The sequence below is a fragment of the Echinops telfairi genome, unplaced genomic scaffold (genome assembly GCF_000313985.2).
Source record: "Echinops telfairi isolate 266 unplaced genomic scaffold, ASM31398v2 ScPeMD7_1713;HRSCAF=2227, whole genome shotgun sequence".
NCBI lineage: Eukaryota > Metazoa > Chordata > Mammalia > Afrosoricida > Tenrecidae > Echinops > Echinops telfairi.
The window spans coordinates 1,179,810-1,198,348 of record NW_022105611.1 but is presented as its reverse complement, the minus strand read 5'-3'; the positions used below and the strand labels follow the sequence as shown (position 1 = coordinate 1,198,348).

Here is an 18,539-nt window from a genome sequence, read left to right as displayed (position 1 = left end):
CAGCAAATAGCGTTTTTTGGAGCGGATACTCAAATTACCCCAAGGGAGGAAGGACACTGTTAAGGAGCTGAATGGTCTTGTTTGGGGGCTGAGCTGTGTTGACATATCAGATATCCTTTTGAGCCCAGAGCTCTGGAGTAACTGAGAGCTGGGGCCAGACCATGTTTCTTCACACAAGTTTCCTGAATTCCTCTGCCTGGGATTTTCTGCAGCCAAGCAGGAGCTTGGTTATTTACACTGTGATAACATCTGCAGGAGAGATGGCTTGAATTTCAAAAGAGAAACAGCGTTTTATAAATAGGTCACACCTGTGGCAGGGAAGCGAGGCAGGTGAAGGCACTTGGACAAATGGTCTGGACGCAACGACACTCCCTGTCTAGCCCGAGCTGACTCATAGGAAAAGAGGAAGCCTTGGGAAGCCTCCAGACCCGTGTTGGTCATCAATCATGTTCCTCCCTTCCTCAAAAATCCTTAAGTAGCTTTCCATTGCTGTGAGAATAGGCGTCCAAAAAACCAAAACTTCTAAACCTGGTTTAAAAGGGGTTCACAAGGGGTTCACAAAGCCTCTTGTATCTTCTCTAGCCTTCCCCCTTATCATTGTCCCTTGGCTCACCTTTCTGAAGCCAACCTGTGTGTGTGTGTGTGTGTGTGTGTGTGTGTGTGTGTGTAAAACATGTCATAGAATATTTGATCAGCATTCTTCTCATGTACAATTTAACATTATCTTATTTCATCATTTGTTCAACCATTACCTTTATCTCTTCTCAAATCACTCTTAACCGAAACTCAGTCGTCCCCCCCCCATATCCCCCAAAGCACTGAGCCCACCTTTCTCTTGTCACCACTAATACATTTTAGTCTCTGTTCACTTCTCTATTCTGGATATTCCATGTGAGATTATGCAAGATTTGTTCTTCTGTGACCAACTTATGCCACTCAGGGGGTTGTGGTGGTCCTGTCGGGGGAGCTCTGGACCGCTCACTTCATGGTTGGTGATTCAAGCCCACCAGCTGCCTGGGAGAAAAATGAAGCTGTTTGCTCCTGTCAAGATTTGCGGCCATAGAAATGTCATGGAAGGGCACAGGAGTCAGAAACAACTGGATGGCAGTGGGTTTGTTTTGGGTTTTGTTGTTTCACTCAGCATCACGTTTTCAAGCTTCCAAATCTCCTCCTTCTTTCTAGCTAAGTCTTATCCCATTGCATGTATGCACTACTTTTTGTCTCTTCATCCGTGCATTGGGCATTTAGGCTGTTTGGTCCTTGTGGCTATTGTGTAAAGTGCGTTGGGGATCATCAAAAATGCTCAGTGTCATTCATCAGTGGGGAAACGCACATGAAGCACAGGATACATCACACCTGCTGAGATGGCTGTGATTTAAAGGACAGGAAACAGCTATTGTCCGTGGTGATATGAAGACATGGAACCCTCTTCCACTGCACCTGGGATGGTAAGACGGCACTGCTCCTGTGGGGAGCAGTCGGACAGGTCTTTACAAGTAAATGATAGTCTTACCATGTGACCTAGCAATACCACTCCTAGATATACATGTCATGGAAGTGAAGGCTGTCATTGTTGTTGTTAGGTACCATCCCGTCGGCTCCAATCTGTTACTAATAGAGACCCATGTTGTTGGCCAGATAGAGTGCCAGGTGTGATGGGGGAGGCCCTGAGGAACTTGGAGGTGTTGAGGCTGAGCACTGGAACCTCGAAGAACCTGTGTTCCTAAGATTTAGAACAAGGAGGAGGACCCATTTCAATCAAACCCCAAACGACTTCTATGGGGTCAATTCTGACTCCCAGCAACCCTGGTCAGGTGAGCAGTGTGGTACAGAGTCCCGGGATGGTGCCCAAGGTTCATGGGTGTGGCTGCTAACAAAAGAAGAACAGGTTCTGTTTCACCCAAAGGCACTTGGATGAAAGACCAAGCAATCTACTTCTGACAAAAGAGCCTTTGAGAACTATGGTGCCCAGTCAACCCGGACACCCGTGGCCTCATCATGAATAGAATGGACGCAGTAGCAGCTCGTTTATCATACAAGCATAGGGAATGCTGGAGCTGAGTGAGAGACATCGGGGACCAGGGCATCAGTGTTACTTCTGCCTCTTTCTCCCCTCCTCTCCCTTCCCCATCTCTCCTCTTCATTCAGAATAGCATTCTTATATTTTGCACAAAAATGTCTAGACAGAAATACCATTAGGGTTTAGAAAGAAGTGGGATAAATGAGTTATGTGCATGAGGATGTCTTTGTAATTAGAGCTTTCTCTGAGAAATAGATCCTACTAGGTTTTTTTTCCTTGTTCATTCCCCCCAATGGAATGAATCTTTCTCTGACTTACCAGTAGTTGACTTCCAATTTTAATGGGATAAGAATGCTTGTTACTGTCATAATTTGCCAAAACCTGAGGATTCATTTCACACAGCTCTGTAGTCGCATAATCTGATTTTCAGGCAAGAAGCATGGATGTTTCTCTTTGTGGTCCGAGAGCCACATTTATCACCTGTACGTGCACCAAGAAGGGAAATGAACAGTGAGAACAATGTGCCTGCTTAGGTTCAGAGAGAATCTCATCCACGCAGCGGAAGGAGGAAGCAAAACAAAACGGCTCCTCTGTGCGGTGAGGTCGCTGGGAAATCGAATCTTTGTGTCTGCGTCCCGGTGAACATCTCAATGTGGTCTAAGGACCTAAGTCCATCTCAACAGCACTTACACTTAGAGCTCAATGGGTAGCAATTAGGAGAAATTTAAAGCATACCCTAGAGGCTCCAAAAGTAAATATTTCTCTGGGCAGATGTGTTATAGCCGAATTAACGGGGTGTTTGTGCAACTGCAATGAATCGGAGAGATAACAGTCTTTATTGCCTGTAGATGCAGCCTGTGATTTCAAACTACAAGTGGTGTTAAATGTTCCCAGTAGAGGTTCAGGCAGTTTGCTGAACAAACCATCGCTGCTGCCAGGTTATAAGCCTACTGCCTCAGGTTATTTGTCCAATTTGAAGTAATGAGGTTCTCATCACCCTCCATTTGAGGTGTGTTTATCTTTCGAGAACTTGGGTCAAATGGAACTTAAATTTCACTTGATCGCATTCTCTACTAAAAACTATCTCTAGAGGAGTGGAGCACAAGATTCATTTCTCTCATATTATTCCTTGTTTAAAGGTTTTGGTGGAGGAAAACTGATCTTCCCCTTTGGGTTGACTAGGTAATTTGGGGGTGATTACTGTCACCTCTCACTTGAACTGGTGAGCACGCTGTAAAGAGACTGCTGCTACCTGGATGCCCTGGTCTTTTCTGAGTGCATCCTGAGACCATTTGACAGCAGCCAGCTCTGGGGAGATCCTTGCCGATGTATAATAATGGCAAGGAGAAGTAGGCTGGTGGGAGGGCAGAACAATGCAGCAGTAAATACCCATAATATGCTGTTGTTGTTGTTATTGTTGTTGTTGTTGTTGTTAGGTGCCATTGAGTCACTTCCAACCCACAGTGACTGAGTTAGTTAATTGTGCCAGCCTGGCCGATAATCACATATGGTGCTGGTTGAAAGGCGGAGGGATAAATGGGTGGTGAAGCCTCGGCCTTTCTAGTTCTCGGATCTCTTGTTTTGTGATGGTTGCATCGGGTGCAGCTGCCTTAGCAGTTCCCTGCTTCAGCTTGCAAGATGGATTTCCTACAAGACATCCCCAAGGAGAAGCTGCATGGATCTATCCCGATGCAGCCCTGGGTGCTGGAGCAGCCATGTGGAGGCCCCTGCCAGTGCTGAGATGCTTACACGTTCACAGACTCAGCTTTCCTCCTGCAGTCGGCATTATTGCCTCTGTTTTGTGAGGTGGAGGACTTTGTGGACTGGTGTTGGGTATGGGTTAATGTTGGACTTGTGGGCTTGGGCAGCATTGGGTTGGGATGTTTTCGTGATGCACATTTTCTTTGCATAAAACTCTCTCTTATACGTGAGTTGCTGTGGATTTGTTTCTCCAAAGTGCCTCGACTAATACAGTGACCCTGTGCACAACCGCACAAAACACTGCGTGGTCCTGAGCCATCGCCACAATTGTTCCTGTGCGGAGCCATTGATGCAGCATGGTCTCAGTCCGTCTTGTAGGGGGCCTTCCTCTTTCCCACTGCCCTTCAGCTTTACTGAACACGATGGCCTTCTCCAGGGACTAGTTTCTCCTGACTAACGTTTCACCGTCCTTGCCCCTGTGGAGCAGTCTGGCTGTACTTCATCCAAGACAGCTTGCCCCAACGCAGGTCACCATGGCCAACTCCACTCCAAGAATTCAGCTCCTCCTCGGTCACATTCCAAGTACCTCCACCCTGAGGGGCACTATCTCCGATAATGTTCTGCTTCCATTCATGTGGCCTTAAGTTAAGGGGACCAGACATCCTGCTTTTGGCAGGGCAGTCCTGATTTTTAACAATTTTTCCTGCATCCCGCGGCGTTTTACAAAAGTCCCGATTTTTGGAAAGAATGCACGGCAAGCTAGGGTATACGGTTTTCGGCTTCCATGTGGCTATTTCACCGGGATATGAGTTTATCAGTGGTGTCCCGCTTTACCAATGTTAAAATCTGGTCCCCTTACCTTAAGTATCTGACAGTATTTTGAAGCTGTACATGAGGTTTTCAGTGGCTCCTACCTCCGAAGTGGCCAGTGAAATCCTTCCTCATTGTCTGTTCTTAGTCTGGAAGCTCCACTGAAGCCTGTCCACTCTAGCTGACCCTGCTGGCGCTTGAAATACCCGAGACGTGGCTTCCAGCATCACAGCAACACACAAGCCACCACATACTACAACCTGGCAGTCACGTGGTGCCTGTAATATAGCGAAGCGCAAATAACCTGGGTTGGGCAAGGACCCTTGCTGTTACCTTAACTGTAATACAATGCAATTTAGCCACACAAAGCCTCTACTTCAAATGGGGCCTGGTTTAGTTCTGATTCACGAGAGGCCGAGATCGGGCAAGGATTCACCCATGGACTCGTTATGTTTGGTAAAGGAGAGGGTCTGTGAATACAAAGGAAACTCTCAATGTGATGAACTAACAGAGCAGCTTCAATGAACAACCAGGCAGCTGGGGTAGGACCAGGCAGGCAGTACTTGGTAATCTTATACGTCAGTTCTCTGCGAGTCAGAGCTGACTACAGAGCAACTAACAGTGCCAGCAATCGCCTCTCATGCTCCCGGCTCCCACTAGACTATCTATGTGCGTCCTCTTGTTTCCAAGAAACGCGTCAACTTGAGGATTATTCCCACCTGACAGATGAGGAGGGCGCTCTGACGTAGTGGTTAAACGTTTGCTCGTGATCTGCAAGATCAGCATTTTGATACTACCGGCCGCTTCGTGGGGGAAAGATGGGGAAACCTACTCCTGTAAAGAGTTACAGTCTTGGAAACTCACAGGGGCAGCTCTACCCGGTCCTATAGGGCCACTGTGAGTCAGTATCAACTCAGGGGCAGAAGTGTTTTTGTTTTTAATGGATAAGGAAAGTCAGTTCACCCAGCACTACGCAGAAAGTAGATAACAAAGCCTGGGTTCGCATCCACATTGTAAGAGATGGCCGAGGTCCGCACACTGTCAAAAAGGCACTTCACACTCACTCAGCAACATGAAATGCAGGATGACTCCTAGAAAATAAATCCTGCAGGAATTGATACTCCCTGTGCCTATCCCTGGTGGTGCGACAGTTAAGCACCCACTGCTAATCAAAAAGTTGACTATTCAAACCACTCAACTATTCTATGGGTCAAAAGCCTAGGGGTCTACTTCATAAAGCTTGGTGCCGAGAAATCCTTCTGAGGCAGTCCCACTCTGTCACATAGGATTGGCATTAATGGGACCCAGCAATAGCAGTGCACTCAGTGGGTGTTTGTTGGCTGAGCCAAAGAATAAGATGAACCTTAAGGATTTTGAAATGGGTCTGATACAGAAGAACTGGATCACAGAGCATGACTGTCTACTTAAGGAATGACTAGAGAGTTGATAACTTCATCTTATTCACATCTCATATTTTAAGGCCTCTGAAGTATGAAGAATTTTAACCATGTCTCTATTTTTTTAAATTAAATACTCTATTTTCTAAGTAGGTCTTATGAATTTGTATTACTTAAATTCTCTCACCTCAGTTGCTGCTTGGACTGGTATAAGCACTATGTATAGGTATAGTGCTAAGGAGAGTTCGAGTTATTAACAAAGGTTAGCATTTGTTCATGAAAGGCCTGCAGACTCAAGCCAAGTTGAGGCTGGTGTTCAATAGATGACTGGACATGGTACCTGGGAAGGATAAATGGGTAGAATTGTTACTGTTATCCTTGTTACTGAGGAAGAAACTGTGTCACCCAGTGACTATGTGACTTTAAAATCATAAAGAACTTTAGATACTTATAACTTTATAGCTTTCCCCACCACTTTGTTTTGTTCTTTTTACTAAAGGGCATAAACTCCTTTACCAGAATTTCGGGGCAGGAGGAAAAGAAGAGAGATAGCTAGAAACTTCTACCCTTCAGCTTGGCAAACAGCCCTGTTGATACGGATAGGAGAAAACAGGAGCACAAAGGTCTCTGAGTAAAACCCTTGCTTAGAGGGCCTCCGATGGACTGATTGGCAGGAGATTAAAATGAGCTCTGAGATTTTAATCCTGTCGGTTGACCCACGTGGGAGCATATCTCTTAACCTTCACCTTGACCTCTTTGATCTGATGGTAGAAGCTACATTCATCTCCTTGGAATTCATTGCCATCAGGGTGCTGGCCTGGAGGTGCTGCTATGGAACTGAACTAATACTGGCCTTTTCTGAGGGTCCTATGTGTCCTAGATTTAGGGATGAGAATAGAGTCCTAACATTTCCTGAACTTTCATATGTTCCCGTTTTCAAACGAATACTTTTAAACGTTCAGTATTTGCATCGAGGTATTTGTGTGGAATTATAAACATCCGATACAGGTAATAACTACGTGCATGTGAAAATTGGACATTGAATAAGGAAAATAGAAAAGTAGATGCATTTGAATTGTGGTGCTGGTGAAGCATATGGAAGTACCATGGGCTGTGAAAAGTACAAACCGATCGGTGTTGGAAGAAGTAAAGTCAGGGTGCGCCTTAAAGGCAAGGATGGCAAGACCTTGTCTTACATACTTTGGACATGTTATCAGAGGGAACCAGTGTCTGGAGAAGGACATCATGCTTGATAAAGTGCGGGGGTGTTGGAAAAAAGGAAGGCCGTCAATGAGCTGGCTGTATCCATGGGCTCAGGCACAGGAACAGTTGTGAGGATGGGCAGGACAGTGCAGTGTGCCATGCTGTTGTGCGGTGCGTCAGCGCTGACTCGGTGACTCCCAACAGCAGACGCTGTAAAGGAAGAACAAATACTTCGGAGGACGTTTTGCTTTGCAGGTGCAATTACACACCTCATCTCATGTCGTCTTCACAGTGTGCTCGTGAGGGAGATAGGAGCATTTCTATTTTACGGGTGACCAGACTGAAGCTCAGAGACTTTGAGCTCCTTACTCAGAGTTATTTATCTGGGAAGTGATGAGGCTCAGGACCAAACCTGGCCCTTTCTTACTGCTTGTCTATGGTGCTTCCGTCCAGCTGCCTGATAAAGATCATCAGGGACCTGAGGAGGTAGATTAAAAAATATTAGTCAAAACAGTGACATGAAAATTAAAATTGACAGCCTTCAATGTGAGATATGAAAATAATAATAATTTATAATCTATCAAGGGGTCACAAGGGTGTCGGGGAGGGAGGAAAAAAAGAGGAGCTGATACCAAGGGCTCAATAGAAAGTAAATGTCTAGAAAAGAATGATGGCAACATATGTACAAATATGTCTGATACAATTGATGTATGGATTCTAATACGAGTTGTAAGATCCCCCGATAAAATGATCTTTTAATAAAAAGAAAGAAAGAATAAGGTATCTACTATTAAAGAAAGAAAGGAAAATGAAATCAAATGAAAAGTAGCGCGCAAAACATAAATGCAAGGGAAAGTGAATTCCAAAAACTTTTTAAGTGATGTGCATATAGCCATTCTTTCTAGCGCTCACCTGTCATTTACTGAGGGCCTACTAAGCTCCAGGTGCTGAGGATAAGAGAACAACTAAGATTAAGGCAAAGTACCGACATTTGTCTGCCAGGCATTGTAGAGGAGGCAGACTACAGAGAAGTGAACAAACACACAAACAGGCTGAGTTTTGTGGTGGTCAACAGAAAATGAAATTGAGAAGGGAGTGGCTTTAGGTGGCTCGTCAGGGAAAGGAATAGTGCTCCCTGGAGGTACCATTTGAACGGAGGTCTCTGATACAGAAGGAACTAGCTGTGCATTTGGGGGGGAGGGAGTGGGGGGAGGCAGGGGGAGGCATTGGCATGGACAAGTAGCAGGAGAAAGAACAGGGGGCCGGCCCCTGGTGACAAGTGATACTTTGATGAAGGGAGCTGAAACTGTCAAGGATGAGGAGTTTGCTTTCAAAAGCAAAGGGCTAGCATGTGGGAGAGCTGAAGGAGGCTAAGCCAATGAGAGAACACTCCAGAAGGAGAAGCCTCAGAAATCCATTTGGGAGTGGTCTTGGCAGAGGCCTTAGGAGGCGCCTGGCATCAGAATCCCTTTAAGGTCTCTTTTGGGTAGTGGGGACCTAATGGGACATTTAATTGGACCGATCCTCTCACAGCTAAGTGACTTCAGCCCAAACCAAGCGCAGGCATTTGAAGCAGTAGTGGGGCGAGAAGGAGGGGAATGTGGCCACCAACCCTCAGGGAACTGAAAAGCATGACTCATCTGAAGACACTTTTCCAACCTCAGTAAACTGAGGTGTTTCAGGCAAGATTTCAAAGCAGTCCTCTGTCGTAGCACTCACTTACGTGTGGCAATTGGCTTATATGGCTGTGCCCCACTCGAGCAGAGGCAACAAGAGGAACAATAAAGGTCTCCTTCACTGTTGTAACTCCAGCACTGAGGGCAGCGCTGGACATATCATAAGCAATATGCATTTGGTTCGCTAGCCAGACACACACAAAATTGAATCGGAAGCCAAATAGACATACGCTGTGAAGATGGAAAAGCTACTCCTAGGCTTTTTGCAAACACTGTGGTTAAATGACGAGGTGGTCTTCCACCGGGAATGGTGGAGGTCACATTGGCAAAGGAGGGGGAGTCTTATGTCCTGGTGATTTAGAGCGAACACCCGGGAGCCAGATAACCTGGTTGAGTTTCATTCTCTCCCTCTGATTAGCGGTATAACTCCTGGTATAAGACTAAAGTTATCTAGTCTTCGTAAGACTCCATCTTTGTGTCTGCAGCATGGAGGTAATAACACTATTATGTGTCACAGTAGTATATGCAGTTGTGGCTTACGTTGGATAGAGGACTAACTGAGCTTTCGCATGTCACCCACTCAGGATGCTGCCTCCCACGCGGGGCGCAATGCAAAAATGGAATCAGTTGTTAGCTACTTTTTAGGAAAAGCTGGGGGTGATTTTTGAAACGTGCCGTCACGATCTTCGGGGTGTTTTCTTGAGCAGGGGCATGACCTCATTGGACAAATGAACCCAACAAGCCATTGCCCCTCTTCTGGTCTTGGTTTCCTCAGCTACACTCAGAGGAGAGTCCGAGAGGAGGTGGGACACACTCTCAAAGGCTGCTTTCTCAACCTCGGAAAGCGGTCTTTTTTTTTTTTTTTTTAAGTTAGGCATTCACTGTGATCTACCACTAGAGTCACCAGTGGTTTGGACAGGCCAGAAAGATTTCCTGGGATATGAGAGCTTTAAGTCTCTGGAAACTGAGTCAGTGGGTCACCCTCCAAAACACTGCTTCCCAGAAGTCCTTGGGGAGGAACTGGATTTAGAGGTGCTTTCCCAGCATGCTCCCTGACTGTCATGTGTTATAGGAAGGGACTCGTTTGTAATGCAGCCCTGGTCCCCTTGTTCTGAGCCTGGTAGGAAGGGAGAGGAGACTTTCCCCTCTATCACCTTTAGTGCTGTTTTGTGATCTGGAAAATGTGCAAACACGTGCAGGTTAAACAGTACAGAGCACCGGTGAACAGAGACCAGCTGACTGACTGCTCTGCCCCTCCTAGTCTCGGCAATCAACGCGTCCCCTTCGCCCGAGTCTCCTGAAGTGCCACTGGGACCGGACAGGGAAGGCCCTCTTGCTGTGTGGTTTTTCCAGCTCTGTCAGAATACGGATCAGATGCCCTTCCCCAAAGGGTCAACTGGAAACTGCTTATTCTTCTCCACCCAAGAAACCACTTCCTGGGAAGTTTTTCCCTGTACCCCCAGGTAGCATAAAAGGCTGACCCCACTGCACCCCTTGGGCTCCCTTTCTGCAAATTCACCTCGAGCCCTTAGCTACAGGCCTTCATGCAGGGGACTTCGGGAAGTCAACAGGAAGCCCCTATTATGTTTGAATTCCCTCATGTCATTTACTTACTGGCTGTTCCCAGAGTGCCCTGGAGACAAGCATGCCAGTGTCCAGCTGAGGTGGGGGATGGGGCCGGAATGGAAGCTGTGTAGTATATGTAATACTGAAAATCGAGAGTCCAGAATGGCCGTTGAGCCAGGGGATGCCTACCCTCCATCCTATCTATTGCTTGTGCTGTTTGCTAATGTAAAGCCACACAATACGTTTCTTTTCCATTGTAAAAGTGAAACCCATTATAATGCCATTCCAGAGCTTAGTTGGTCTAGCTTGAGCTCCCAGGTTTTCTATGTTATTCAAAAGAATGAAAATTAGAGCAAAATTAAATAATGTGGTAGAGTGGATACTGAAACCGCCACCCGTTCCACAACATGCAGCAGGACATGTACAGGTGCCAATTATCCACCAATCACAGCCGCAGCGATGCTGAGCTCCTTTCCTCCCCTCGAAGTGCAGACTGGCACCAAGTTGTAGGTGGTTTGAATGCCTGCTCCACCAAGCTCTGCACGCAAAGCCATTTGTTGCAGAGACATGGATCACTCCAAATGAGAACAAAGGAGAGGAGAGTTCGTTTTGATCTTGAGGGCCTGCGTATTGGGCTAGTTGGGTTTGTTGTTTAACATTGTATTAGGGTTTGGGTAAACTCTACAGAGAAGAACGTCAGTTTTACATGCAACAATTCAGACTCATTTTGCTTCCAACTCATCCATTTGCATTCCCTCCCCCCTCCCATCCCATGAACTGTGGCTTATCCCACTCCCTCCCCGTATTTCTATGCCTCTGATGTTTCTGACTCTCTGTCCTTGGGTCAGTGCTGGGAGTCTTGTGTACCTATTCAAAGCGATAATGCCAAACTGTTGGTGGGAAAAAATAAAAGAAACCATTTGCAAGGATTCTTCTCACTCTTTGGCTGGACTGAAGCAGGAGCAGAGGGATGCCACTTTGGGGATGACAAGGAAAGGAGTTCAGAAAGCAAGACAGACCCTCAAGAAGGGGAGGAGCACCCCACAGTCTAGCGTGCAGGGCGGCTCTCACCATTACGTTTGCTGGCGGGCGGGCCCCAGTTAAGGCGCATCATCATTGTCCTCTCTTACCAGATGAAAGGCCAGAAGGAACCACCATCTCCCATCCACCAGGAGGAAATAACTCAAGGGAAACTAGGCCATTATTGACAGTGCCCTAAATGCAAGGAGCTCCGGTGGTGCAGGGGTTACCTATTGACTTCTAACGGTAAGGTTAGCAGTTCAAACACACACGCTTCTCCCCAGAAGAAACACTGGGCTTTCTACTTCTATAAAGAGTTACACTCTCAGAAACTCATCGGGGAAGTTCTACCCTGTCCTAGAGGGTCACTATGTTGCAGTCTCAGAAACTCACAGGGGCAGTTCTACCCTGCCATAGAGGGGCACCCTAAGCCAACATCAATGGCAGCGAGAAACTCAAGTGCAGCCACCACCCTCTGTCAGAGGAGCTTCTAGACTAAGATGAACTTGGAAGAAAGGTCTTACTATTAACTTGAAAAAAAACATCTGCATCACTGGATGTAACATTGGAATCACTGTGGATTACAGCAGTCCGATCCCATCGTGGGTGGGCTGACCCTGGGTCTGGGCCCACTCAATGGCAGCAGGCAGCAATAAGCATGCATTTAGGACCCATGCAGACCTAGGTATTTCATGAGGTAACAGTGGATTTTGTGGGTAAAAATGGAATAAATAGGACCTAGAGATGGACGCTCTTCCAGGCTGCCCACTGTCCCTCCAGATACCATCCCAGTGGCCCTGAGCCAGCCATTGCTGCTCCTTCATTCTTCCCAACTTCACCAACTTGTTCAATGATCCTGGTTTGCTCTCACCATTGGCTGCTGTTTTTCATTTCTGAAAAATTTAACTAAAATGCCACCTGAGTTGTCCTTTCAGTTAGACGTGCCTGGTGCACCCCATTAGCACACCACTTGCTAGCTTCTTGGCAGCACTGTGGGAGGAACACGTCTTCAGAATGTGTCTGGCTCTTTTCTGTATCTACCCCTCACCACCACCCCCACATCCTCCCCGCCCCTTTCCCCACACGTGTTTAATGTTTTTTAGGAAATGAAACCTGGGTTGGGCACTCACAGACAGGTTAGCACTCTCTACTTCTGTGTGACAGACCGTCGGATAAATAGCATCATTTAGTTAAACAAAAAGTAGAGGCCAAAGAGAAATAAAATTTGGCATATGAGAAGGCATCCAGGAAAGCACACTAGCCCTGGCAACCTGCCACTTCCCCCGATTAACCTCCATCAGCCACACGCACGGACTTACAATTCCCAAAAACAAGACTCGGTGAACCTGGACCGCTTTATGGTAAAAAATCAAAACAATAATGACCACAGCAAGTCATTCCGTTTGCAACTTCTTTGGACGGTTTTCCCCACATGGCTGAAGCGCTTACAAATATCAATGCCGAGTGGCGACATTTCCATCTGTCAGGACACTGCCTGCTTGGAGCAGTGGTATGCACGCGCACAAACGCTTCATACTCATCTTTGGCAATGTGATTTGCTCATTCAATGCTGATAGTTGTTGATCACCATTCAGATGTCCAGCACTGTAACAAAGCATGAGAGAGATCAAAATGCGTCCAGACTCTTAACAGGTATCCCTTTAACCAACATGGAACGAATGAACACACTGGAGAAGCCGAGGCTGGGAGGGGCGAAATGAACATGTCACAGTACAAAGCCACAGAGCCAGGCAATACAACTGGTTGTAAAGTTTCTGAACCGGGCAGAAAGGATAACAACTCTTCCCTGACCCAGTGTGACCTCTTCCCAAGGAATTGTCAATGAATGTAGCCCCTCCTTTATTCCCGCCCATGCTTGTAGAGTAATAGACGTTGTATTGGGCCTCCTAATGAGGAAACGGTTATCTGGTTCTCCATTAAATCATTGCTGTGTTGCAGTGGCTGATACTGAGGCACAGAGCTTTTTTTTTTTAACGATTTGTGCAAAGGTGCTCTGTTGATAAATGACTAAACCCGAATTTCATCATTCTTGCCAGAGATGGTGGTTTTTCCCCTCCCTCACCGCCACCCCCAGCCCAAAGATGGGAAGGAGGTGAAACGCTTTCAGAGAGAGGCCTCTCATTGAGGAAGACTCTATAGCTGCTGAAAACGGTATTCTCCAATATTTAAAGACGGGCACATTTACTGCTTCCAAACAAACACATAAGGTTAATGCTGCCATTAACAAAGTGTTGCCGTACAAAAGACCTGCTGGACAAACTCTAATGAATAGCTACCAACGCTGCTTGCAATTAGAACATCAAAATGGTGGTTGTTAAAATTAAAGTGCTTGGCAAATGGTTTGCCTCGAATACATTAAATATTCCTCTGAGACCTTTCCGCCCTATTAATTTGCCTAGGTAGTACAAAGGTAAACTTCAACCAGCCACACAACGATTACAAAATCTCAAATAGGGGGAAATGAAAAATAATGAGGTTTGACAGCATGTATATGCATTTCGGACAAAAGGAAAGGATTGAATTATGTGAAAATTAACTGGAAAAATGTGTGATATTAAAAAAAAAGTGTTATGTCAGTCTTCTGATAACATTCAAAGCTCTCTGTAACATGTGATTTGTCCCAGATTTTTTTTTTCGTTTTTTTTAAAGTGGGTTTCAAAACATCACCCCTGTGGAAGAGATTTCATATAAATTATAGAGCAAAAGATGATCTTAAAGGATGGCGTGCCGACAGAGCACACATCTTCTGAGTAATTTGCACCCTCCTGGTTTTATCTGTCACTTGAAAACAGATGTAGAAACAAATGATTTGCAGTAAAATCATTTCTAAAGGGGGGGTCACAAAGGTTTTTTCACACCTCTGGAATGTGGCAAGAATTAAAGAAATTTTATCGTGTCTCCTTCAACAAACAGAAGGAAACTTCAACTGCAAGTTGTCGAGTTATTAATTCTTCAGTAATGGCGTGAGGGGTAACCTGTCTGGAGACAGAACAGTTTCATTGTTTTATTGCTGAATAATATTCAAAATAGCATCCCAAGGCCCTTGGGTTCTTTTAAAATAAAAATAACAATAAAATACTGTTTCTATGCATGGCTGGTTTTGTTTGCTTGTTTAACTAATTGCAAGGCACCATGCTAAGCATTTCATATCTATGGTTTCCTATTAAGAAATGGTCCTGATGGAGCAATGGGTTAAGTGTTGGGCTACTCATTGAAAAGTCCGAGGTTCAAACCCGACAGCCTCTCCAAGCAAGAGATTTGAGGCAGCCTGCTTCCATCAGGATGTACAGGCTTGGAAAACCAATGGGGCCGCACTCTACTCAGCCCTCTAGGGGCACCATGCGTCTGAACGGAAAGCAATGGGTTGGGTTTGGTCTCTAGTCCAAAAAGCCAGTGACGTAGCTGTTACTGTCCCCACTTCAGAGATGGCAAAATTAAGATCTGAAAAATTAAGTCACCTGCCCCTGGCCTCAGAGATAAGAAATAGCAGGGCCGAGGAATTAAATCCCGGGTTGGCTTTTTCTTTCTCCCTAAGCTTCTGTCTAACAAATCTGGGTTGCAAATAGGAGATGCTGATGTTTTCTGACTTCCCTGTCAGTGTCCTGCTCTCCTTGGAAGCTCCAGTACAAATGCCACCCAATCTCCGGATCTTGTCCCATCCGGCAATTCAGCATTAGTGTTTATTTCTTCAGGACAAATGAGGTTGTCTGTCTAGGGTGCTGTTAGATCATGCCTTGCATCATAGTTGCTTGTGTACATGTCTGTTCGTTCCAGGCAGGCAAACATGAGAGTTTATTGTTGCGTGCTCTTCGTATGGGCTCTTCCTAACGTGCCTCATGTCAGCAGATTCTCTTGTGACGAGGGGGTAGCATGGTGTTTTACCTCTGCCCAGAGGGCCAAGGGCACCAGATGGAGCTTGGAAACATGGACTGCTGCAGAAAGACCAAGAAAGCATGCCAAGAAGAGGAGGCCACACTGTAGGTGAAATCAGTCTGTGTATTCAACCTGTGTCAATCTGCTTCCCCCAAGCCAGCCACTGAAAACTTAGTGGAGCACAGTTTTGCTCTGGCACACGGGGGGATGCCAGGAGCCTAAATTATTTTGACAGGACTGTTTTTCAGAAATCAAAGTCAAAGTAAAGATGGCAACTACGTAGTTTAATCCATGCTGCATTGCAGATTCAGATCCAGCTTCAGACTAGGGCTACATAGGGTTCAGATGAAGACATGCAGGGGACCAGGGACCCATTGCTTAGAAAAGGAAACCTCCAACTCTGTTTACCATGCTCCATCGTTCAGAGAGCACCGCTGTCGATAACCTTAGTACAATTCTTCTAGATCAGTGGTTCTTACTGGAGGAATCTCCGGGGGCCTTTTTAAATAAATCCCTGCAACCAGGTTTCAACTCATACCAATTCATTCAGGCTCCCTGGCTATGCTACCCTGGCATCAGTTATCTTTTGAGTCCCCAGAGGTTTCCAGTGCGAAGCCAAGGTTGAAAACCAGCAATGGTCCAGAGCAGGGCTTCTCAAGAGTTCACGTGCATACAGATGACCTAGGTCTGAGGTGGGGCTGCAACTATGCACGTTGTAAGTAGCTCTAGGATGATGCTCATGCTGCTCACCAGTGCTCTACTTCTTGTAGCATAGGGAGGGGGGGTGTCTTCGCAATCAGAATTCAGCGATACACAAATGAGTGGTTTCTTACTAGTGCATTTTGCGCAAGTCACTTAAACTGTGAACAATAGACATTTGACTCTTTTAGTTGCCCCACCTCTGAACAATTGAGAGAGATCTCAAGGTGGGAAGATACCAAGAGTAGATCGTGGAACATAGTATTCCAGGCAAGATTCTAGGGGGTACAGCGTCACTAGGAATGCGAGTCCACTTGATGGCCGTGGGTTTCTGGTGTCCCAGGAAGCGGTACTGAGAGTAACATTATGCCAGCGTTTACTGTGTGTCCGGAACCAGGCCAAGCCATTTAACAATATTATTTAATTTAATGGATCCCATTTTACAGATCAGGATGCTAAAATGTACAGAAGCTAATACTGTGGCCCAAGACATTTAGCCAAGGGTGGTGCTAGAAGGACAAACCAGGCAGCCTGATTCCAGAGCCCAACAAAAAGTAAGTGGACTTCAAACCAGAGCATCCTGTTGTTTTCCCAAACCGGATAATTTCTCAAACCAAGCCATGGAAAGCGACTTGGGTTAGCAACAAGCTGCTTCTTTCAATTGATCATTCCTTATTCAGAATCATGCACACCTACACACCCACACCCAAGAAGTCTTGCAGAAAGATGGAGGAGAGATGTGGTCCACACAGTGAGCACAAACATCAGTGGCCTGTGAGTGGCACTAAAGGATGGCGTTGCTTCATGCAACATCCTTAATATCCGCTCACCAGCTGCAGCTTCATTCTCTGAAGAAATCCAATATGGTTCTCCAGGCTTAGCTCAATAGCTGAGAGACTTCTTCAGGTGGTGCATAAAGGCCTCCAAATCTAGGCTGACTTGCAAGGCAGCGCCGGAAAGTTGTGTGCAGTCGGGTGGGAGAGACTTGGGGTTTGGTGATGACAAGAGGAAGGGAAGGAAGAATAGATGGGGCTGGTGAGTATCCAGGTATTCCGGCAAAATTAGACTCCTACACAGTCGCTCTGGCCATGTGTGTGAGTGTCCTTGCTCCCCTGTGTGACTGTGCACATGTGTGGGAGTGTGTGGCAGGACCACTGGACAGGAGAGAGTGACGGGAAAGGCAAGGCATTTGGAAATGTCCCTCACCATACAGTACCTTCTTCATCACCGCCTCCTGCGTTGACTGCTACCTTAGCCTTCACTCTGATGACATGTTGCCTTGACCCAGCCACCCCGTCTCGGTGTAGGCTATCTCTAACGAGGGACACGGGAAGAAGGCAGTGTGGCCTGCCTTGAACCACTGAGCTCTCTTCTTCCAGGCCGGGGGCCGCTCCCTCCGTCCACTCGGCCCACGGGAGGGCACAATATGCGTGTCCGACCCGGCCCTTCTCTTTTGTAAGTACACTTTCAGCCGTGTGCTGCCTGCAGCAGCTCAAGAATCTGGAATCCGAAGGGCAGGATCCCCTGGCGGAAGGTATCCTGTGCGCCTTTCCCGTTGGGAGGATGGCAGACCTGGGAGCTGCCATCGCTCGGTTCGCAAAGAAAGACAAGGTACGGTGTCTGTGGGGGAAAGTCAGCCCCCAGACACACAGTGCCTTCATGTTTTGGTTCGAAGGGCACGCTCCCCTTTACGACCTGAAAACTTCTCTTACCATCGTAGAAATCGCTGTTTAGCAAGAAAAGCCTGTTACCGCATCTTGGGAAACTGGAGTAACAGCATGGCGCATTCGCCGAGCAACGCCAAAGCTTTCCGCCGATGCACTGCCAGTCCGACGGGCAGCGTCCAGAAACCCTTCCGTTTGCCCTCCGACAGGAGGCTGCAGCGTTTGCATTTTTGTTCCTTGGGTTGTATAGCTCTTCTTTCCTTGCCTGCCTGAGCATGCACATGGCCTGGTGGTTTTCCAAGCGAACCTTGGCCTTGTCTGAGGGCAGTGGTGGTCTGTGATAGTGGGGTGGTCTCCGCCCACACGGGAGACCAGGGTTTGGTCCCTGGGCACCGCGCCTCGGGGCAGCCACCGCTTGTCTTCCATGGAGGTGTACGTGTTACTCTAATGTTGAGCAAGTTTCCACGGAGCTTACAGAGGAATATCTGCCAATGACCGTGGGGATGGCGCCGGAGAACCGGGAAGCATCTCATTCTATTAATTAAGCACGAGGTCACCATGAGTCCAGGGCAGGCTCGACAGCTGCTAACAATTCCTGTCTCCACTCCAAAATGCCCCCAAATTCTGAAACATGCATTTTCTGAATTGCCATCCATTTCACTCCAAATTTGGTTTGCGTCGTTGGGTCCATGTGTTCTTCCTGCAAAGCTGGCTTTATTGGGGTCTGTGAGCGTCGTGGGTTACACATTGGCCTGCCAACCGCAAGGTCAGCAGTTCCAAACCACCTGCTGCTCTGCGGGCAAAAGATGGGACTTTCTACTCCCTTAAAGAGCCACAGCCTCAGAAACCCATAGAGTTTCTGTCGTATAGGGCCACTCTGAGTCAGCCT

At 46.8% G+C, this 18,539-nt stretch overlaps 1 protein-coding gene across 1 annotated transcript in view; it reads left to right on the top strand.

Annotated features, from left to right (window-relative positions):
- Positions 1 to 18,539, top strand: part of FAT3 (FAT atypical cadherin 3) — a 684,233-nt gene that overhangs the window by 428,455 nt on the left and 237,239 nt on the right. The window lies entirely within an intron of this gene.